General features: G+C 39.1%; 1 protein-coding gene across 27 annotated transcripts in view; it reads right to left on the reverse strand.

Moving 5' to 3' along the window:
• Positions 1 to 24,184, reverse strand: part of EPB41L3 (erythrocyte membrane protein band 4.1 like 3) — a 232,394-nt gene that overhangs the window by 130,839 nt on the left and 77,371 nt on the right. Inside the window, exon 1 of one of the 27 annotated variants that reach the window (XM_049769954.1) lies at positions 13,164 to 13,306. The exons of the other annotated variants lie outside the window; for them this stretch is intronic. The gene's annotated coding sequence lies outside the window, so the exon portion shown is untranslated. Of the gene's footprint in view, positions 1 to 13,163; positions 13,307 to 24,184 lie in introns of those variants that run through there. 27 annotated transcript variants of the gene reach the window in all.

Below are 24,184 nucleotides of genomic sequence, written 5' to 3' on the forward strand. Positions count from 1 at the left end.
GGGCACAAGGACAAAATTCTCCAGTCACTGGAGAATATCTATATTTACATCTTCTCTAGACATAATTTCTCTTTATCACAAAGGTATGTTAAAACCAATGCAGTATCCTTAATATATTTTCAAATAAAATATCTTTTTATTAGAGAAACAGCCATATGCATATTCAATGCTATGAGAACTGCAAAGATTTATTTCCACTGACATTTCTATTAAAATTTTTTCAACCTCATCTTTTCAAGATCAGGTAAAAGAGTGTCAAGAACAAGAATGACACACAGAGTGCTTAGGGCATTAATCTTGCACACAGCCATCCCAGATTCAGTTTCTGGTATACTATTTAGTTTCCCGAGTCTGCCAGGATTAATTCCTGAGCACAGAACAAGGAGTAACCCCTGAACATTGCTGAGTGTGGCTCAAAAGCCAAAAGCCAAAAAAACAAACAAACAAAAAAAAACAAACAAAAAGAATGCCAGAAAACAGACAATTCAATTTCACTAGATTGCCATAAAGAAAATTATAGACTCTTTAAAAAGTGCTTCAAAGCATCCAAGTTTTCCATCCAGACCTACAATAGAAACCTAACTATGCATGTTCCATAATAAAAACTTCAAATTTAGTAATGATTGTTATCAGACAGCTTAATATTAATAAAGCCAAATATGAAAGGTTCCCCCAGTACATCCATGTCTTGGACAAACCTATTTGTCTGACCTATCAATGGAAGTAGTTTAGAAAAAACGGTTAATACAGGGCTAATCTCACTGGAGTTTAGTCATTAAAGTGTCTCTATTGCTAGCTTTCAGTCAGCTCCCTACATCAATCAGATGCATTTAATTTATCACATTGATCTTAGAGAGCTTCATCAAGGAACTAGAATAAATGAATAATACTTGAAAACAAATTAAACAATAGAGACACCATTCACTTTCATCACCACTTACTGAGTGTCTGAAGCTAGATAAAAAAGAAATCCAGATCTCTTTCTTCATGAAATCTAGATATGACACTCAGATTTAGAGAAAATTTTAATTTCTTCTAAGAAACAGAAATAAAGCACTAACAATAACTTTAAGAAATATTAAACATTAAGTTATAAATGACTGTTAGAAGTCAAACATAAATATCTGTCTCTATAGCACAGAAAACTTTCCAACAGTAGTTCAAATAAAAAGTATCACTCATTTTTAAACAAAAGCTTTAATAGAAATTTATGAAATGTAATCAAAATCAAAACCTCACTTATCTGCAAAGTGTTTAATTGAAGAATTAAAATACACTGCATGGTGATTTTCCTAGTACTGAATACAAAGAGTGAATATAAAAGGTGAACAAATAATTTCCCAAATTACAATACAATAGAATATTCATTGGTTAAGAAATCAACTTGTTTACTTCAGATGGTGCTAAATTTGGAAGAAAAGGTTGGGGTAGATGAAGAGGAGGTAGGCCAGATAGTATGTCTGGGAAAGTATTAATGATGTAAAAATGCTAGTTTCCAGGAGAGGAGGAAGTTACTATACTTGAGTGTATGTAAAGAATTCCAGGTCCAAATGAGTAGAATATGACCCTGGGAGACATGGCTAAAATTACTGTTTAAGTAATGTGTGTCTTGCTCACACGACAATTCTTTAACTATTCCCATATAATCTTGCAGGAGGTACAAACAACTTCATCTCATCAGGAGTCTGGATTTATAGGACTTTATTTCCCACTAGAATTGCATCTCATTGAACAAAATCATATCCATTCAAATATTCTAGATCTAAAATTCTTTGTAAGTTAAAAGATTGATGAACATCACATTATAAATGGACCTTCAAGTTACATATTTTTTGTGTACCTATTGCGTGTATTAAGCTTTACAACAGTAAACCAAAGAGCAAGGAGCATCAACTCTGTCTTCATGATACTGATATCCTAGTTCTGGAAGACACCCAATAAATATCTCAAAATATAAAGAAACAAAACCTTGGGTTTATTCCCTGGCACTGCATGTTGTTCACCAAACACCACCAAAAGTGATCCCTGAGCAAAAAGCCAGGAGGAAAAGCCCTGCTTACTGTTGGGTGTGGCTTATTAATAATAAATAAATAACTAAAATAACACCACAAATGTAGAGATACAGAAAGCATACTATGCTGGGTCCTGTGTGGTGTGTGTGTGGGGGGTAGGGCAAGGTCACCAAGGGTCACATTTAGTGGTGATCAGGGAGAATAGTGACTACTTTTGGGGGGCTGGGTTTTGGGGTCACAGCCAGTGGTGCTCAGGGTTTACTCCTGGTCCTGTATTCAGAAATCGCTCCTGTCAGGCTCAGGGGACCATATGGGATCCCAGGAATCAAACTGGGGTCCATCTGGGGTTGGCCATGTGCAAAGCAAATGCCCTCCCGTTGTGTTATTGCTCTGGCTCCAATAGTGACAACTTTTAAGAGACACAATTGTGGAGAACTTAGGGATCTTGAAGCAATTTGGGGCAGTATTTTCTCTTAAATTAGATGTTGGACATATAGGGGATCAATCTATTGTCAAAAACCTTGTAGAACATTAGACATATTTTGATTATTTTATAAATAAATTCTCAAACCTAACTCATCATTCTGTTCTAATATTTTAATTAATCATAGTTCATCTTGTATTTAAAGGAATGGCCAGCACCACATTTCTATAGTTAGAATCAAGATTTTACCAGAGATAGAGTCATTTCTGTTATCATAAGAAGGGAGAAAAGTAATGAAACTAAAAAGCATCACACATTTCTGGCACATAAGAAAACTACACATTGAGCCTTCGCACCTGTTAGGATCTGCAGAAAAGGGCTGCAAAGAAGAAAACACAGCAAATCTATGTTTAATGCTTTAAACTGAATTGCCTGTCACCATGTTAAATACATCCTCTTATCGACATAGGAGGTAGGTATTTTTAGCAATGTCACCTTTGCTTCTTAATAAAATTCTTATAAAACTAACAGCAGCATGGATTAAAAATAAATCAGGCATAAATATATATTTCATACTAAACCAAAAGTGGGAAGGAAGCTGTGATTCAGGTGAGCACCAACTATTCTCACTGAGTGCAGCAGCTCCTTATTCTTTTTCTCCCTGTTCTTTGCTGCTGCTCCGAGTCCTGCACTCAGCTTCTGACTCCAACCTCACCACTACCCTGGACCTCCACTATCCCTTATCTCCAAAACCCAAAATAACCCCAAGCCTCTAATTTGCACATCAAAAAATATTTTTCAACCAAGTTACTTCTCTTTGCTTCTTTTACCAACTCCTTAGTTTAGATCACATTGAATTCTTCACTACATAATATTACAGCTGTGATTATTTGTATTGTATAGAAAAAAGAAATTACAAAGGTAAACTGCAATGGAGTCAGGATTTATTAATGAGTTTAACTTTTCATTTATTTATTCAAATTTTATTCAGGGCCGGAGCAGTGGCGCAAACAGTAAGGCATCTGCCTTGCATGCGCTAACCTAGGAGGAACCACGGTTCGATCCCCCAGCATCCCATATAGTTCCCCAAGCCAGGAGCAATTTCTGTGTGCATAGCCAGAAGTAGCCCCCGAGCGTCACCAGGCTTGGTCCAAAAAAAAAAAAAAAAAAAAAAAGAAAAAAAGAAATCAGCTAGGGGGCCAGAGTGACAGTCAAGTGGGTAGAGTACATTTGGTTTGTATAAGGCCAACCCAGGTTCAATTCCCTATATGCCATATGGTCCCCCAAGTCTACCAGAAGTTATTTCTGAGTGCAAAGCCACTAAGCCCTGAATTTACTGGGGGTGGCCCAAAAACCAAATAAAAACTATTCAGTTGGATCTAGCTGCTTTTTTTTTTTTATTTATTTAAACACCTTGATTACATACATGATTGTGTTTGGGTTTCAGTCATGTAAAGAACACCACCCATCACCAGTGCAACATTCCCATCACCAATGTCCCAAGTCTCCCTCCTCCCCACCCGACCCCCGTCTGTGTGGTACATATGCACAATGGAATATTATGCAGCTGTCAGGAGAGATGAAGTCATGAAATTTTCCTATACATGGATGTACATGGAATCTATTATGCTGAGTGAAATAAGTCAGAGAGAGAGAGAGAGAGAGAGAGAGAGAGAGAAATGCAGAATGGTCTCACTCATCTATGGGTTTTAAGAAAAAAGGATCTAGCTGCTTTTAAGCCACATCTCATAGGGGCCTGGAGAGAAAATACAGAAGGGAAGTCAACTGTGTCACATGCGATCAACTACATTCAATTGCCTGTATCATAAGGTCCTCCAACCCCCACTAGAATGATCCTAGTGCAAATAGCCAGGAGTAAGCCATGAGCAGCATTAGGTATGACCTAAAAGTGAATATATAATAAAAATTAATCAATAAAGCACATTTCATTGTCCCCACACAGTGCAGTTTACGTCTCTGCTAGCTGAGTAACATCTTTCATTGTCTTCAATGATACCCAGCCACCTCAAATAATCTCTCCTTACTTCAACAATCTATAAGTGTTAATACAAGTCATCTCTAATAAGCCAACACAAAAGAATGGTATAAAAAAAGTATATGAAATCAAGTCTTCCCTGCAATGAAATTACTCAAAATTCAATTTCTATTTCTGTGATGTAACTTAGGCTCAAATTACAGAAAAGTGGGCGAGTTTTGGGCCTTTCCTTCAGCTCACAGACTCTAAAATGACAGAAGTCTAGTTTACTCTATTTTAGGATTCTAAAGCCAATTTTGTGAACACTATGGAAATAGGGAAAACAAGAGTAGAGTCCAAGATGGGATTTTATCAATATCATAATAGAATGGCCCACATCATAGAGAATCTGGATGAAATCTTCAGTTTGACACTTGCTAATTCTATGCTGTTAAGATACTGAAAACCATAAGACAGAGGTCTCAAACTCAATTTACCTGGGGCCGCAGGAGGCAAAGTCGGGGTGAGACAGGGCCGCATAGGGGATTTTGCTTACCGAATATTCACAATAAAAAATCGCATTAGTAAGAAAAATAATAGCAGAAAATCACATTAAACATTTGTATACCTTGAACGGAACTGCTCGGGGTATGCAAATGTTTAATGCGATTTTTTTCTTACTAATGCGATTTTTATTGCGATTATTCGGTAAGCGAATAATCGCGAATACTGCGATATTTGAAGGCTGGCCACGGGCCGCAAACGGCCCTCGGGCCTCGAGTTTGAGACCCCTGCCATAATAGAAGTGAGAGCTGACAACAAGAGCAGCAAGCAACACTGATATAGATATAGTTTTCTATATCTAGAAACCCAGTGCCCCATATTTCCTTAATAAATCCAAGTTCCTAAGTATCTTGGATGACTTCTGAGTCAAGTTCAGCTATTGGCTACAGGGTCTGCTGCCCAGAACAAATGAAAAATTGGAAGGGGAACCTCAAAATTGGACTGCTCTGGAGGAGGTTCTATGATGAGATTTTGCTTTAAAGTTTGAATGAAGGTATCATAAAATGTGGGTAGGAGAGAGTACAGTACTTGCTTTGCACACGGCCAACCTTGGTTCAACCCCTGGCACCCTGGATGGTTCCCCACCCCTCCGCCAGGAATAATCCCTGAGTACAGAGCCAAAACCAAGCACTGAGCACCATGGGTGTATCCCCAAGTCCAAAATGAAATAAAATATCTGAATTTTAAAAATATTTTTGTGTCCAATGTGAATTACAAGTCTTGCATAGTTATATTTAAGGTACAAGTGAGAATGACTTAGGGCCTTTCCTTTAAAAATCTATTTACACTGCTGCTTTATCTGCTAAAATCTAAATATATGCATAAAACTTGGATATATAAATCATAACTAATATATTGGGTATATAAATCATAACTAATACTTTAATTTTTCTTAATGTCCTATTTCATAAGTCTTCTGATGTGTATGCTACAAGACAATGCAGAAGGAGCTGGATGACAAGGCTTAAATAATTACCATCATTAGGTAATTATCCTTTATGTATTAAACAGGACCCAAAGAAAATATTTCCTTCTAAAAATAATGATGGGCGGGGCCAGAATGATAGCACAGCGGTAGGGCGGTAGGGCGTTTGCCTTGCAAGCAGCTGATCTAGGATGGAATTTGCTTTGATCCTCAGACATCCCCATATAAGACCCCAAGCCAGGAGCAATTTCTGAGTGCATAGCCAGGAATAACCCATGAGCGTCTCAGGGTGTGGTCCAAAAAACAAAAAATATTAATAATAATAATAATAACAATAATAATAAAAATGATGATGATGTAGGTACAGATTTGTAGGTACAAAATATTTTGCAGGGTATTCCTTTGCATTAAATAAATGGTCACATGTAAAACATTATGTGAACTGTAAACATACAAAAAATGCTACTGCTATTTACTAGATGCTTAGGGTATCAGGTTCTATGTTGTGTGAAGTGCATGAATTCAATCATTTAATACTAATTTTCCTGAGATCCGCGAGTTATACTGATTTTATAAACAAGCAAGCAGATTCAAGAAGCTTGACGGTAACAATTGACTATTATTAACATGAAAAACTGGATGTTCAATCTCCTATCCTTTCAAAGATACTTCTCTGAATGTATTAGCAAAAGCCCATCTGTTTTCAGACTCAATCTTTCAATGCTTCTAACATTTATCATCAGATATAAATTCCTTTCCTTCTTACTCCACTACCTTCAGAAGCTACTCTTGACCATACCAAGTCAAAAGTTTCCCTTATTTTCCTTTTAAAACTTACATTTAAAACTCTTTAGACTCCTCTACTACTTCTTCCCAGACTAAATGCTAAATTCCTGCAAAATTACAGCCTCTTGACTTCTGGAATGTCTTCCCAATGACTCAGTCTCTTATCTAAATCTACCATTTTCCCAGGAACAAAATGATAAAGGTCAAAATGAAAAATGAAGACCATTCTATACACATAAATGATTACCAATATACAGAACATATGTAAATAAGTGTTATTATGTTCCTAAAAGTTGGATAGACAGAAAGAAAAAAACAATTTCATTAAATTCATGACACTTCTAATTTCCTGAAACAGACGTTATATAGAATTCTGTCAATTTAGCAGAGTACCAAGAATTCATACACTGGTTTTATATTTTCCATTTAAAATTATTTTATATGTATTTGGATATCTTGTACTACATAAATAAAACGGAAGCAAAATTAATTAGACAACCTATGCCTAAAAATACTTCATACAGTCAAAATCTAAACTCTTTTGGACAGCATGCCAGCTGGGTTATTGTTGCCATGCTTTTCTATCACACAACCCCATTTTTTATGCATCCACATTGGTGATACTCAGTCACTATCTCAGAAAATTTTCTCAATAGATTCCCCAATTCTCCCCCAACCAATGGATTAAATTACCAACACTCTCACTTTGCCACAACATGGGTGGAACTAGAGATTACCATGCTGAGTGAAGTCAGTCTGAAGGAGCAGGAGAGACAATACAGGACAACTAAACGGGACTAAAAGATACTCAGCAAAAAAAAAAAAAAAAAAAGATACTCAGCAAGATAACAACAAAGGGCAAAGTAACAGATTGGGAGAACTCATTAGCAGAACTGAACTGGGGCAGGAAGAAAGGAAGGATTATAAGGCAGGGTCTTGGGGATGGGAGGCAGGTACTCAAGTAATGGGTGTGGTGCTGGTATTATGTACACATTTAACATCTTTAACACTATAATCAATAAAGATTTTTTAATGTTTTAAATACAGCATTTTCTCTGCCACTTGACTGAGTACCACTCACTGTTATACATCATCCAATTCCTGATACCAAAACTCTGAAGGGTGGTATACATTCTATTGAAACTCAATCATGAACAAATTTGTAAGCCCAGTGCTTAAATAAAGTAATTATATTAAAAGAGGGGGGGGGGCGGAGCAATAGTGCAGCAGTAGGGCATTTGCTTTGCACGCAGCTGACCCAGGACAGACCTTGGTTCAATCTCCCAGTGTCCCATATGGTCCCCCAAGCCAGGAGCGATTTCTAAGTGCATAGCCAGGAGTATCTCCTGAGAGTCACCGGGTGTGCCCCCCCCCCCCAAAAAAAAAAAACCAAAACTGAAAACAATGTGCATACATATGACCAAAGGGGGGAAATCTATAACAAAGTTCTTTCCTTATTTTAGTTCAATGTTAGAATCTTATCTGCTTTTGTCATATTCCAGGCAGACCCTCTGCCCTCCTGGTATGAGCATTATCTCTAGAGTCCATGCTACCTGTCAGAGTTGATAGGAAAGAAAGTAGGCTACCTGAAAGTCTTTTCTGAAAGAAGCCATTCTTTATCTTTCTAATACCTGCAATGTGGCAAAACTTCCAGAACCTATCTGATTTGAGTTTTGGGCAGAGTAGTAAGTTTGAAATGAATTTGACCCTACCATAAAAATAATGGACCAGAACATAGGACCAGAGTGATAGTTTAGCAGGTTGGGCACACGTCTTGCATGCATCAACTCCAGGTTCAACATCTGGTCCCCTTAACCTCATCAGGAGTGATGGTCAGAGCCCTGAGCAGAACTGGATATGACTCCAAAATATAAAGCATGATATTAGGGGCCTTCTGCAGGTAGGGCAAAGCACTTGGCCTTGCAAGTGCTACACTCAGGCTTGATCCCTGGCACTAGATATGATTCCCAAAGCAGCACCAGGATTGGTTCTTGAATGCAGAGCGAGAAATAGGCCCTGAGCATGGTTAGATGTGGCCCACACTTTCTCCCCAACCCCCAAAACAAATAGTACACATAAGTCCAGTCACTCTCATTTTTAATAAAGTAGGGCCTTTTCAAATAGTGTTCAGTGGTGAAACTTTAGTCACAAATGGCCTTAGTTTTTATTTAATTCTATTAATATTTACTCAATACGATAAGTATATGGACTGCCCTTGATTGGGGAAATAAATTACCTGGAGGAGTAAGTTTTGATTCATAGTTATTCAGCAGAGACCGCACAACTGGACGGGAAATAAACGCATTGGTGTATTAAGTGCTGCATCTGTCTTCCAGATCGAATAAAGACCATTTCGTTCTTTTCTTAAATTCGTAAGGCATGGCTATAAGAACACTATCAAAATGTCAGCAATCTAAAAATTAAGCTGTCAGCTTTTCCTCTGTACTGCAAATTACAAAAGAATTAGGGGTTTGGTGTTAATAGAAGCTTACTATTCTACAGTATACAATTTAACCAGTCACCACAAGGCTAAAAATGCAATACCACAGACAATTCAACCAAGTGATCTGCAGTTCTCGAGCCTAATTTCAACTCTTCTACTTCTGTCATTCTTTTCTCCATCCCCCAACCCCTTTTTCTTTATCCCCCTTTCCTTTGCTTTGGAATTATGGGCTGAAAGAGCTACACAGTTAAGTTAGAACTGCCCACAGCTCCTATCTACATCAACACAAATGAAAGAATGACAACCTTACCAAGGCAGTGCCCAGAAGACAAGGGACATCCACAGTTATGCTGTGGTTCTTCGTTTCTTTATGCTTCATTTCTATATGCTCAGAAATATGCACAAGAAACTCAGAAATCAAAACATACAATGCACTTCAGCATCTCATAATTTCAAACTTCCTTTATAAATTATCCAATACCAAATTGGGTGAAATATTCCTCTGTCCATCTAGGCATGAAAATTCTACGTTAGGATAAAAATGCTGTATCATAAAAATAATTAGCAAATAAGAAAAAAACTTAATTGTCAATCAACCACCTACATCGGTGCACATATGTTCAAAACTTGGGAAATTTCTAGCCTTTCCATTTTCCAACTGCCAACTACCATTATATCCCTTAAAAAATTAAAAAGTTTAAATAAATCAGAAAGGAAAGTGCCTATCCAGAAAATATATGTCTTTGTAGACACCATATAACCTACAAACAATGCTAGTAATCTAAATTAAAAAAATTAGCCATATTGCTTTCTACTTTAGTCTAAAGAATACTGAGACATATAAATATATATGAGAATACTCAACATTCTTGCTTTTTAAGTATTTTAAATATTCCTTTAAAAAAGTATTTTCCTCAATGAAGGTGATAGTTATTGATTCCAACAATTTCTGAAAAGCTTTCTTGTTTCTTAATCTACAAAACACATTTTTCCATCCAGTCTTGCATTCATACCTGCCTTCCAGTTTTCTGTTTCACACACAAAACATTTTTTCCCATTGATCTACAAAACACACTTTCTCATACAATTATTTATTAATACCTACCTCCTAATTTCCTAAGCAATACCTTCCGGTGTAGTTCAACTGAAGAAAGAAGTCTGAATCATTCCGAAGGCCAAGGAAGATGCGTTAGATGGTCTGGTTTTGTTTGCCCCACCCTTGTTTCCTTTGAGCCATAGTGATGTCACATAGAGATGAGCCAACAGGGCAGAGCAATGACTTCACTGCTCCAGTCCTTGCTCTGAGCACATAATTCATTACAACTAAAGCAAATCAAATGACAGTAGAGCCTTCAAGTCCTGCCTCATGAATTCCAGACAAATTAGCAGTTAGCTAGCCTTTTGAAAGAAATAGATGCAGCAATTGTAGTAAGTTCTCTTGAGATGAAGTGGTACTAAAGATTTATTTGGTTCATGTGCTTCAATAGTGTGCTTATACTCCCTAATAAGCTGATCAAGGAAAAAAAAACTGGGTTTGGATACTGGAAATAGGCCACGAGAACTACAGATGACCTGGGTAGCAGAATATGTCAGAAATACCTCTGTTTCTTTCATTTCAATTTTCACAGAAAACAGAATGTGTTTGTCTTGTTTTGTTTTGTGTTGAGCCCACTCTTAGAGTTCAGTTTTACTGGAGATAATGCAAATTTTATTTAAAGGATGAATATATTTTACAACATGGAGAGAAGTATCTGGGACAGACAGCATGACCCTGCCATACATAACCTGACAGAGAATAAATCCACTAGATTCCCAAAATAACAACATTGCTCAACTCATGTCTCCTGCTACCTGGATGGCCTCTTAATGCATTTGACCAACCACTTTTCTGAAACCAAAGTGCCCATTAAATAGCATATAATCAAGTAAAACAAAATCCTTAGTCTATACTTAATAATATTTGATCAGCATTCATTGTTTGAAGTCTAAGCAGTGTATAAAAACAAAAACTGTTAACATAAATCAAATGAATACAGAAGAAATAATCTCAAAATTAAATGGAAATATATCACAGATACTAAACTAAAATTTTGGCCTATCTTTTTTCAATCCTTCACCTAAATGGGCTATACAAATTAAATAGTAGCAATGCTTCTCATACTGATAAACTACTCACAAAGAAATAACCTCTTTAGCAAACTAAAAATACTTGTTTAGTGTATCAGCTAGACTATATGTAATTCTGCTTTTACTTTTCTAAGCTTTCAGAAAAATGTTATATGTAAATGACACAGTATTTAATATTCTACCAAGTTCCTCTGAGATTATCATATGGAAAGTCACCACTTCTCAATTTAGGATTTACTTTCTTTCACAATAAACTGGTTGCTCAATAAAAATTTTAGAAGTTTGATATCAAAATTAACATGTTTTCTTAAATCCGATCTGAGCCAAGATATCAATTATCTCCCATTCCCCAGAGTTCACTCAAGCTTGATGTGCCCCCTTTTTCTAATTGGGTTTTTCTACTTAATGTGCTGTAATTAGTGCTCAAGTCCCTGGTTCCCAGACGTAAGTGGAGTTTTGTCCTTTTCTTGTTTTCTTGAGACTTTAAAAAAATCAGGATAAAATTTCCAAAGAATGTTTTTAGTACTTGATGGCAAGACTGTCCTGGAAAAGTCCATTTTAGCAAGAGAAACTCCCCCACACCTGGCCACCCCCGGGACACAAGAATGGAGGCTTGGGAAGAAGCAGGCAGGATGTCTGCAAATCCAATTCAGCAAGACTAAGAGCAACTTCACCGCGTCATGCAAACACTGCATGACTGGATGGCCTGGCTCTCAGGATTTCTCAGTCCAGCCAGCACAGGCAATTAATTCATTCCACATGTTTTCTTTATCCTTCCATTTGCTCTGTCATCTCCTCCCAACTCTAATCCTGGTCTGCTAGCGGACAGAAAGCAAATTCAGAAAACTTTGGCTCCCTATAGATAAAAAAAAAACCGAAAAGCAAAGAAGAGTCCCCACTGCAAAGCTCTCCAGTTTCCCCATCTACTAGGTAACCACACCCACCGCATTGCAGAAGCCATGAACTTGGGGGTTGGGGGGTGCTGGAGAGGAAAAAGGCAGGAGGGCTAAATTGGAGGGGAAGTCGGAGCAAGCTAGCAAGGCCCCCCCAAACCCACCCCAGCAGGAAAAGATTCAGCTCCGGCTCCCGCAGTCCGGAGCCCCCTAAATCACCGCCCCCATCCGCTGCAGAACCGCCCCCGCAGACACCTCCCAAGCCACTAAGAGCCCCAGGGGCTCCAGGTGAGCCGCGCTGCGCCCCGCTCGCTGCCCCAGGCCGCAGCCTCGGGCGCTCCAGGCTCTCCATGTTGTTCGGGCCACCGCGGAGAGGCTGGAGCTGGGGGGTCCAGTGGTGCCGGGGCCCGAAGGGGACCCATTTCGAGCAATCCCGCCTGCCGGCCCCACTTCGCGGCGACAGACAAGTTACATAAAAGCCGCCGGGCAGCTCCCGAGCGGGGGATGCTTTGTGCCCGGCGCGCACCTTGGCTGCCCGCGGTCCCCGGGTCCAGCGCGCCGTGGCCGCCGCAGTGACGACCCCGGGGCCCCGCCGCGCCCGAGACTCCCCTCCGCGGGGGCAACTTAAAACATGGCGCCCCGCATGCCTTGCCTTGGGGACGGGGGGTTCGAGCCAGACGGAGGAGGCTGCACGGAGCCGGCAAGGCAGCGCAGCGCGCCCCAGGCCCGAGAGCGAGGCCGGGGGCTCCAGCGCCGAGTGCGCGCGCGGCCAGCTGTCCCGGGGCGCGGCGGCAAGCCCTCGACTCGAGCCCGGGAGGGATGACCCGACCTGGGCCTCCGGGGCTCGGGCCAGTGGAGCGGCCACCACGCGCGCCCGCGGAGCCACGCAGTCAAGTCCCCACACGCCCGTGGCTGCGGGCCTCGGGGTCGCTCCTTGCCCAAGCCTCGCGATCGGGGAGACCTCCCTGCACCCCAAGCCCTTGCATCCCGAGCCCCGGCGGGTGGAAAAGTTACCTAGGCGGGCCAGGGAGCCCGGCGCGCCGCGGCGGCGTGGGGACCCGGCTCGAGTGGCGCGTCGCCGGCGTGCGCAAAGAGGCGCGGGCGTGGAGTGGGGGGGAGCCGCAGACGCGGGCTGCTCCCCGCCCCGCTTTGCAGGAGCTGCGCTCTCTCTGGCTCGGCGGAGCTGCAGCGGGGCACACGCCCAGAGCCGCTGCGGGGACCGAGCCAGCCGCGCCCCGACCCCGCAGGAGTTACAGATCGCGCCTCCGGCTCTGTCCCCGGCTCTCCGGGTCCCCTCCTTGCGCCGCGCGCTGTCACCTCCCAAGAGAGTAGGGGGGAGGGTGTGCCTGACCTTCAAGGGAGTTGATTTACTGGCTTTGGGACTGCAGCCTCTCCCACCCACTCCAATGGGTGCCCGCCCCTCCAATTCCTCCTTGAGAAAAGACGATTCAAATTCGCCGCGTCTGGCACAGGGTACGTGCCCCCAGAGAAATTTTCGAGAAATGGGAGAAGTGAGTTAAAGATGAGGAACGAGCTTTTTCCTCCTGTAAAATCTGCAGGCTTTGCACCAGGAAGGGGCAGTTACAGGTGGTCTCCTGGCAGAAGGAAGCCAATCTCATAGGATAAGCAATAGGATCAAGCTCTTGCCCATGGAAATGCAGAGGTAGGAGTTGGTGGGGGCATGTGGGGGTGTGAGCTGCTTCCAAGGTAGACTGGAATTATTTCTGGTCCAAGCACAGTTAAGCACTCACCAAAAAGTCGAATCTTGTTTCTGAAAATGTTTAAAGACCTTCTCCAAATATTCTTTGTCCACCTTTCCTGAAGCCAAGAGATTTTTCTTAGGGAGGGAAAGATGGAGCCACAGAAATAATGTATTTATGTCTGAGTGCCAGAGAGGGAGCAGAGCAGTGCTTGAGACTGAGATTAATGGATCTGGTGTGTTTCTGAGAACTGAGGAACCAGAGAAAGAGGCTCAGACAAAGGCAGATGGGTGTCAAGTCACATGGGAAAGAAGGTCGGAAAATTATGACCATGTATTTTGTCAAAGGCATCAACTTTGGGAAATTTTAAGCAAGAAAACGTTGCCAGTTATTTTCAGGAGTAAAAGATATGCTAACTTTGCAAAGAAAGGATGGACAAAGATGGGAGAGCTGAGAGGAAAAGACCAATGTCATTATTCCAAGGGCCTGAGGCAACACTGAATTAACTTTTCAAGTGACAGATATAGTTGGCAGTCCAAATTCTGCATGAGATGTTGCCTATATTAATTCCCTATCAGGGCCACAAGAATCTTTTGTGTATGTGTACATATATATCTTGTATGTATGCAAGACATGTATGAGTAGGAGCAGCAGAACTATAGCTCAATGGGCTTTGCATGCAGGAGTCCCTGGATCAAAACCTAACACTGTGGTCCTCCAATTACCACTGCAAAGAATCTCTTGCACTCCAGAAACTAGCCAGGGATAGATACTGAGCACTTCCAGGCATGACCCCCAAACAAAACATGTGCACATATAAAATGCATATGTTGAGGGGTTGCTTATATCTCTGAATAAAAGATTCATTTTCTCTTTTTTGGAGAATGCTAAAGCACTTCCCTCAGAAAATAGATCTAAACAAATTGTATTATTTACACAAAACACTAGGTTGGCATAATCATTGGACACACAGATGGCTTCATATTTTCATTTATTTTATTGCCATGTTTTTGCTATGGGGGACACACTCAGCTGTGCTCAGGGCTTAAACCTGGCTCTGTTGGCAAGGGATCACTCCCGGTGAGGCTGGTGGGGCTTTGGACCATTAGTATGCCCAGGATCAACATGGGTTGGTCACATGCAAGACAAGAAGTTTACCTAGTGTGCAATCTCTCTATTCCCTATCATCATTCTTAATTTAGAATAAATTATTTTCTTCATGATTGCCATTAATCTTTAATCTTAAAGTTAATTGCTGATGAAAGGAATTAGCAATAGTATATGAATGTTATTTTCTTAGGAGAAAATATTAGGATATAAGTATCTCTTAAAATTATATTGCATTATTATAATATTATGTGAATTCAGAACTTGGAGCAAAAACTTTCCTGTACTTAATAGTTAAATAGTAAATTTGGAAAGCAAATTTTGGGCTTAGCAATGGTTCTCTGCTATTTTTCCTAGTATAGATATGGAAGAGAGAAAATGCTAAACAAAACATAGGAGAAGCACATATCTCTATCAGTGATGTGCTTGCATCTTGGGTTTGTTTTTTTTTTTTTTTTTTTTTTTTGATTGGTATGGCTTTTAGGTGACTTCCAGTTGTGGTCAGGAATTAATCCTAGCTTTGTGCTCAGAAGTGAACCCTGACTGTGCTTGAGGGACCATATGTGATGCCAGAAACTAGAATGGAGTTTGATGGAATGTAAGACTAGTGTTCAACTTAAACCTTATATCTCGCCAGTCCTTGCCTAAATATCTTTGAGAAAGTTTACCAAGGCTGGAGAGATAATAATGAGATTAATGCTCTTACCTTGCACATCAACAGTACCTGTTTGATCCCTGGCTCCAGAGCATTGACAGCTCAGGAGTGATCCATATGGGGTCCTAATAGGGGTACATTTGGAGTGATCCCTAAGCAGAGAGCCAGGAGTCATCCCTGAGAACTTCTAGGTGTAGCCAAACCCCTGTTCCTGACACTAATAAATAAAGCTCTTTCCATTTTGTTGGTGATATCCAGGAGCCTGTTTTAGATATCTGTCTCCCTACAGTGTCTCACTGGATTCACTGTAAACAAACCAAGCCTAACACATGAATGGACACCAAATAATGAACTAAGCTGTCACTGTGAGGGTTCAATTTCCTCACATATGAAATAGGTAAACTTCTCAGGACTTCAACGTTTAAGGAACATGTTATGAGTTCACATAAAATAAAAGACATTATCACATTTTAATAGCTGAGTAAAAAGTGATCATGGGAAACCTATTTTATTTAACTCTCGTGAGGAGATGAAATAATAGATTTTTACTCATAAAAAGAGAAGAAAAGTAAAACATGAAGTGGGGAAACAAGGTGATAATACCATTCTACTTGGATTTGCTTTCTTTCATAGAGAACTAACTTTCCTTTGCTGCCCTCTCACTACAAAAAAAATAAAGGTAGTTCTGTTTCCCCCAGAGGAGACTTTATTCTAGTCTGTGGGGAAATCACATTAGTGCTTTTTGACTAAACTCTAAAATGTAAGTTAGGGATTGAAGCCATGCCTAATGTCTCAGCATTAGTGCAAATTTGGTGCAAGAATTTGGCTAATAATACTGAGGAGAAAATATATCAGGTAAGGAACCTGCCTTGTGTTCAGCTGACTTGAGAACAATCCCTGACAATGAGCAATGCCAGGAGTGATCACCAAGGATGGAACTCAATGAGGCCCATCCCCCAAATTTTTGGGTTAATCAGAATCCTAGTTTATTACATACATACATGTGGCAAATACTGACATAATTAATGAAGCATGAAAGATTCATTCATTCTAGCCTTGGTCTTTGTATGCTCCTTCTGGTCCCCATCATCAGAAGGCTTATCTACATACATAATATTATTTATAGACTTTCCAAAATCACTTTTCTGTATATAACATAGATCACAGACGCCAACCATCCATTCAGAACTTTACCTATGGCATGGATAAAAGGGGCACAGGTAACTACAAATAAGAAATTATAGAGGATTCTCATAAACCTTCCATCCACCAGCCTCACTAGCTTACTGACTTAATGGTATTCTGCGTCCTAGAGAGTAATAATAATTCCAGACCAATAGTCAAGAGAAAGGCAAAGTTTGCAGGTTGTACTATTGACACATTGTCAACATCATAAGCAAGATACCTGAAAGAAATTACAGAGAATCTGATTGCTCTATGAGCCATGAAAACTTTGCCTTCAAACAGGATGATTACTGAATACTGAAGCTTCACCAATCTGACATGTACTTTAATAGCCAGGTAAAACTCATTTGCTTTTTTCAACAATCTCACATTGCCTTACACGGTAATATTTTCAAAATATTTAGAAAATTATTCAGTCTTTCTCAAACTAAGATGCCTTAGTAAAATGTCAACAACTGTAATCATTAGCCAAGGCTCCTTTGAACACTGGTTCCCTGAAATGTACACAAGGGCCTTGAAATAAGGACAGCGTCTTCAGTCCTTTCAATCATAAATACAAATAATAAGGAGAAATTCATAATTCAAAAAGCAACAAGCTTGATCTTGTGAAATCAAATTTTGTTTAAGGATGTCTAGGTTCTAAGAATCATCTCAAGTTTATAGCTCATTAAGGCTCCCAGATGCTCACTTCATTTGGGGTTTGTATACATTGTTTTTGTCATCTGTATACAAGCAGAGCACAAAACATAAAATTAGCAACAAAAATAGTACAAATGCAGCCCTCAAATGTACAAATGAGAAGAAGAAAGTCTAGACATGTTAGAATATAGTTTTTCAAATGCATCCCTTTCCTGAAAATTATTCTTTAATTCGATATCTCTTTTTATCTCTTTGTATTCTTAAAAATATTACTCAGAAAGGTAGGGCTGAAACATATAAGTTTCATTTCATTAAAAAAAACTCTTGTTTATTGGTGCAGCAGCTTCTCCACATACAATATGGTCCCCTGAGCCCCTCTTGGAGTGATATGAGTATGAAAAATATTTATAATAAAACAAATTACAAAGTCAGCACTTTTATTAACTTTTTTCATTCTTATCTCATCCAGATTTGCATTTCCCTCTTTAGGCAAAATTGAGATGATTAGCTTCACAAAGGAAGAAATGTGCAGCTCTACCTGCCTAGAAGAATGTTCACTTTGTTCACAGTTCTGTTTTACAGAACTTTTCCTACTTTCCAGATGCTTTGCTGTACATGCACTCTTCAGGTGTGGATACAACTCGACAGTGTGATTTTTCACTAATTTCTAACTTCCAGAATAGCCTGGGAATTAACAGAAACATTAGCATATCTATGTCCCTTTAAATAAATCTTGGGACCTGAAAGATGGGTAAAGATGCCTTGCATGCATCAGCAGATCTAGGTTTGATTCCTGACATTTCATATGATCCCCTGAATCCACCAGAAGTGATTGCAGGACCAAGAGTAAGCCTTGAGCACTGCCTGGTGTGGCCCCATAACAAGCAAACAAATAAATCAATCTAGAATTTAATATGTCAAAGGAATTTTAAAGACAGTGTCTTCTAGGGGCCCATGAGATAGTACAGGCGTTAGCATTTGTCTTGGATATGGCTGACCTGAATTTGATCTCAGGCACTAAGTATGGTAACTTTAATTCCACCAGTAATGGCCCTGAGCACAATAAGTACTGCTAGCTGTGGCTTCAAACACAAATAAACAATAAGACTTTTCTCTTGAGTCCTTTTTAACTCTAAGATGGGTTTATTTGTGGGTGACAGCTACAAACTGTGAAAGACACCAGCATTTCTCAGCCCAAATTATTTGTGAACCATATTTATGTTTATTTCCATGTCAAAAATAATTTTGTAAAAATATAATCACAGGGGCCGGGAAGGTGGCGCTAGAGGTAAGGTGTCTGCCTTGCAAGCGCTAGCATAGGACAGATCACGGTTCAATCCCCCGGTGTCCCATATGGTCCCCCAGGCCAGCGGCGATTTCTGAGCACATAGCCAGGAGTAACCCCTGAGCGTCAAATGGGTGTGGCCCCCAAACCTATATATATATAAAATCACAGCACTTATAGCAAAGTCTGGATCTTTTCTGTTAATCCAAGAGTCTTGGGTCCAGTTGCAGTCTCAACAGAAAGAATATTTGGAGCATGATCTAGAGAGCAGATATGTTTAACAAACTCCTGCAAGGTGATTTGAAATCACACTCAATTCCTAGAATCACTGATTAAAATGTCCAGTGTAGGACAACATTCCCTCCAAGGGAAAAATCTAGTGTACTATTTAGATACATGTTTCACAAAATTTGCAGCAGAATGAAGTGGTAGGAAATCAGCTTCACTTAGCATACAAGTGAGTTAAATTGAGGAAAGCACATACTACCACAGACAGCACACATTCTACAAGAGTTACTGCTTGAATCCTGTAGCTACAATGCATCAATTTGCAACAGCAATTCATTAGCAGTAAGTATAGTAATAAATAAGAATGAAGGATTGTTCTGTACCCAATTTCAGCAATAATTGGATTAGATGCCTATTTGCTGAAGAGTTTAGTAACACTACAGCTCTGACCTTAATTTTCAAGTACACAACACATCTTTATACAGTTGCCAAGGGATGTCTCATTAAAATAGGAAAGGGTCAACTAATTACTGGCATTTGGTTAACTTAGAGTTTGGACTACCCAAATCTATCAAATGAGAATTTTGAATTATGGATGTATTTTTGCATAACAAGTATGTTTATGTTTTCCCTAAACTTATGAGTGAAAAAACAGTAAATCTAAAATTAACTAGGGTTACATATTTCTACCTTTAGGCAGAACATGAGAGATTTTGCTTCAGGAAAATAATGTAATTAATCCCATTAAATGAGTATGTTCATTTTTATGTAGGTCTTGTATTTTTACATCAATTTGTCAGGTTATTTTGGATTGATAATAGATGTGGTTATATGCATGAGAAAGTTAATTTAGTTTATGTGAGTATATATATACATATATATAACAATAATCTAAGAAAACACAGGGCGACAAAATTATTTTCTTAAACGGATGTATAAAAGTAAGAGTCAGCTCTCTATATAAGTCTGTTTATAAATAGTGACCTCTACTAGAATATTTAATAGGTATTAGAGTGACAAGAATGCCTCAGAAGAAAGTCTTCAATCAGATACAGGAAAGATGGCTCAATGAGCTGAGTGTGTGCTCTGCATGCTGGAAGCCTATGCTTCTTGATCCCCAGCACCACATGGACCCTTGGACGCTGAGTGGGAGTAACTACTTAGCACAGAATATGGAACAGATCCTGAGTACTACCAGGTGTAGCACAAAATAAAACAAAAGAAATTAAAGGCCTATCCAACTCTGAGATCACTTTTTTTTTTTTCAATTTCAGGTATTTTCTACTCAAGGGACCAGAACTAGATGGCAATTACTCCAAACTGTTGAGGTAGTAACTCAGTACTCACTAAAATTTATACTACTGGATTTATTTACATAAATGCTATTGAATAACAAACAAAACTCCATTATCAGCTGAGCTGCATTTATTTTTGCTTTAGCACTTTACCACCATATATGTGGTGACCACATTCACCATTTCATCCTTCTTCTTTTTTTGACTTTTTTAAATTATCTTTATTTAAACACCATGATTACAAATATGATAAAAGTTGTATGATTTCAGTCATATAAAGAGCACCCTCCTTCACCAGTGCAACATTCCCACCACCAATGTCCCAAGTCTCCCTCCTCCTCACCACCCCCACATCCTTCACACATGCCTTTGCTGTTCCATCAAAGCTATTTCACTTGTCCTACCCTGTTCATCAAATTTTCCTTTTATGTTAAATTAGGTTTTACTTAGATAAGTTGAATGGTATGACAATGTTATTGAAGTCAATGTGTAAAAAGTGTAAATGAAAAATCATTATGCTTCTCAGACTCAGTTTTTCATAGGTGTTCTAATACTTCTACCAAAAAATTTAGTAGCTATACATTTCTTATATTATAAATGTCTTCATGAATGCCACAGAGGTTTGAGGCCCCCTGTGTGATGTCTGAAAATCGCCATGTGGCCTTAAGTAAATTTTAGCTTTACTTGATAACAATATTTATTGGAATATTTTTCCATTTTCTATTTTATGAGACTAGAGTAGTGGTTCTCAACTACAGCTATACTTTAGAGGAAACACCTGGGGCAACCTTTAAAAAAATAGCAAATGGAACATGCCCACAAATGCAGTTATCACATCTACATATCCTGGGCTCCTTAGACTCACTCTGTTCCTGAGATGTAAACCATATTGTGAACAATTACAGACACACTGGCTTTGCAGCTGAAAGCTGGAATACTCAGGAGGAGAAGGCAGGAGGATTTGTCCTTGCCCTGCCTAAGCAATGCCTGTTGCACCATTACCCACAATTGACCTTCACCAGTGCCCCTGATTCATTACTCCTCTATGGCTTTTTGCAGATACACCAATCTGACCGAAGCTTCAGGTATATTAACATTTGGACTGATTATCACCAGGATTTTGCGGGGAGTTAGTACAGGCACCCTTTCTCAACCTTATTGTACTGCCCTGTCAGCCAAAAACAGTCTCACAAAAGCTGCAATATCAGCAATAGTACTTAAAATTTTGGACTGCTCAACCATATTTGGAGCCATGTGACAATTCCATTTTTGTTTAAAATGGTCATCACCATAGGAAGACACCAATCTAGATAGCAATGTGTATCTGAAGCCACCTAGTGGTTCAGAAACAAAAGAAGTAACAGAATGATCAACTGGCAAAAAGAGCTTAGTAGACCATCTGATAATGACTTAATGACCTCTTTGTGAGAAACAATAATTTCACAAATTTTCTTGTTGCACTCTTTTTTTGCTTTTTGCTTTTTATCATTCTTTTCTTTAAAAAAAATACTTCCACTTACCTTGAAATAAATATATTATGTCAATTATGTCAACCATGTGATACATGGTCTATAAATCAAGTAATTACATTAAATTAATTATATTATAGAAAATGAAATCTCATATCATGACTGAGTGATAGAAGTATGTAGAATTATTATTCAATTTTCTCTAAAAACACTACATCCAAAATTAAACATAAAATATTTAAGTACTAATGTATAAGTTTTACTGCAAGCTAATCAAATAAAAATCTCAAGGAGGAAACCCAAGCATCAATATTTTAATTTAATTTAATTTTTCCTCCATGCTTGGGACCCTAGACCTTGAAACAGACAGAAATCTCTTTAGACGCAGGCAAGCTCAAGACCTCACACTGTCCCTGAGTCCTTTCTAAGCCCTGAGTCCTATTCCAGACTTTCTCACTAGGGATCCCTAATAAGAAAGAAATCAAGTTCACCTCAGCATTTGTTGGCAGTATCTGAGTTTGAACTACAGTTTGTATTTACTGGCTTTTAAGACATTGATATATTGTCTGGGTCCCTACATTGGTTGCTATGTTGTTGTTGTTGTTGTTGTTTTTAATAGTTCCTAAATGATTTTACGTGTTTGCTGACATTGTTGAGAATCAGGAATAAAAAGACAAAGGAACAAAATTAAACTGAATGCTAAGAATTCTCCAAAAGAAGAATTCTATAGATATTAATAATCACCATATATTTATTTATACTGGGGCCACACCCAGTGGTGCTCAGGTGTTACTTCTGGCTCTGCATTCAGAAATTACTCCTGACAGGCTCTGGGAACCTGAAATCAAACCTGGGTCAGTTGCATGCAAGACAAATGTCCTACTCACTGTGCTACTGCTACAACCCACCACCACCTATTTATAACTTAAAACACTTAACCAAAGTACTTTATAGAAGACATTGGATTGGATATACATGCACCCATTATCCTCTATAGAGCAAGTTGTTTTTTGAACACATGTTCTCTTCCCTTGGCAGTGCTTTACATCAGAATTGTTGATACTCACACCCTTTAGGGAAATCTTATTACTCTAGTTGGCTGCCCATTTCATAGTAATGTGTCAATAAAATGCTGACATATTTAACAACAGGCATAAAGAACTTATAACACAGTAAATATCATGACTACAATTTCAACAACTCTTCAAATATCCAGAGAAAGAACTATCATTGAAAATGTTATTCCAAATTCTTGCAAGATAAAGACAAAATACACTCAGTTGAGGGATAATTGAATGTTCCAGCATGTACTTTTTGACTGAACAAGTTAACTTTTAAAAATTGTGGCAATTATGTCTAACATCAAATCATGTCTAAATATAAGTATAATATTAATAATTGTGGATTATTAATCCATATATCACCAGCTATGTTTAGACATTGGGATATTATATCATGATACCTGGCCCATAGTTGCTGTTTTTCATATCACTCAAAAGTTATTGAGTGCAAAGTACTGTATATGTGACTCTATATAAAGACTTAATTTTATCATTAAAAGGCCTTTGTAAGATAGAGTCTATGATAGCCCCTATTTTTACAGAAGGAATAAAAGAGGCAAAAACAGATTTAATAATATGTCAAGATTACACATGAAGAATAGTGGAGCCAGCATACAAAAGCTGAATCCTGAGCTAAGCCTATAAGACCTCTCAATATACACACACGGGGAAAATCTACGCCCGCCCAGTGATTCCCTACTGTGAGTGTTGCCTGTGTGTGTTTTTCCACTGTCCTGTCTCCGAAACCTCTTGGGGTGGGCCGAAAAGGGCCCAGAAAAATAGCACTCCCAGATATCACCCAAGGGCCGGAGCGCCAAAGAACTGTGTCGGACCATGAAAACCGGCTATCCACAGTAATCTGCAGAAAGGAAGGTCGCCGGTTTGTGACATCCGCTTTGGGGCCGTGCACTCTTTCTAACCAATGAACCCCACCACAACACGCAGAAAAAATCACACTACAAGTTGGAAAATGGGGAAACCTTGCAGGCAATCAACATGCACAGAAAATTAAGACAACAGCTTGGATGACCTAAAAAACTTCGACCATCTAATTAACCTCTTAGACAAGGAGTTTAGAATAGCAATATGGAAGATGTTTGTAGAACTCAAAGAAAGCATAGATCGATCTGAACAAAACACAAAGACAGAAATCAGAAAACTCCAAACTGAAATAACAGATCTGAAAAACATGGTAGCTGAACTGAAAAACTCAGTAGATGGCCTTGCCAGCAGGGTAAAAGCAGCTGAGGACAGAATTGGTGTGCTGGAAGATGAATGCAGAAAAACTCAACACAGCAGAAGAAATTGGAAAAGAACCTTAAGACAAACGATAAGGCAATGGAAAAAGTACTCAAGGAATGGGAACAGATGAAAATAGAAGTCTTTGATAAACTCAACAGAAACAACATAA

The sequence above is a fragment of the Suncus etruscus genome, chromosome 3 (genome assembly GCF_024139225.1).
Source record: "Suncus etruscus isolate mSunEtr1 chromosome 3, mSunEtr1.pri.cur, whole genome shotgun sequence".
NCBI classification, from domain to species: Eukaryota; Metazoa; Chordata; class Mammalia; order Eulipotyphla; family Soricidae; genus Suncus; species Suncus etruscus.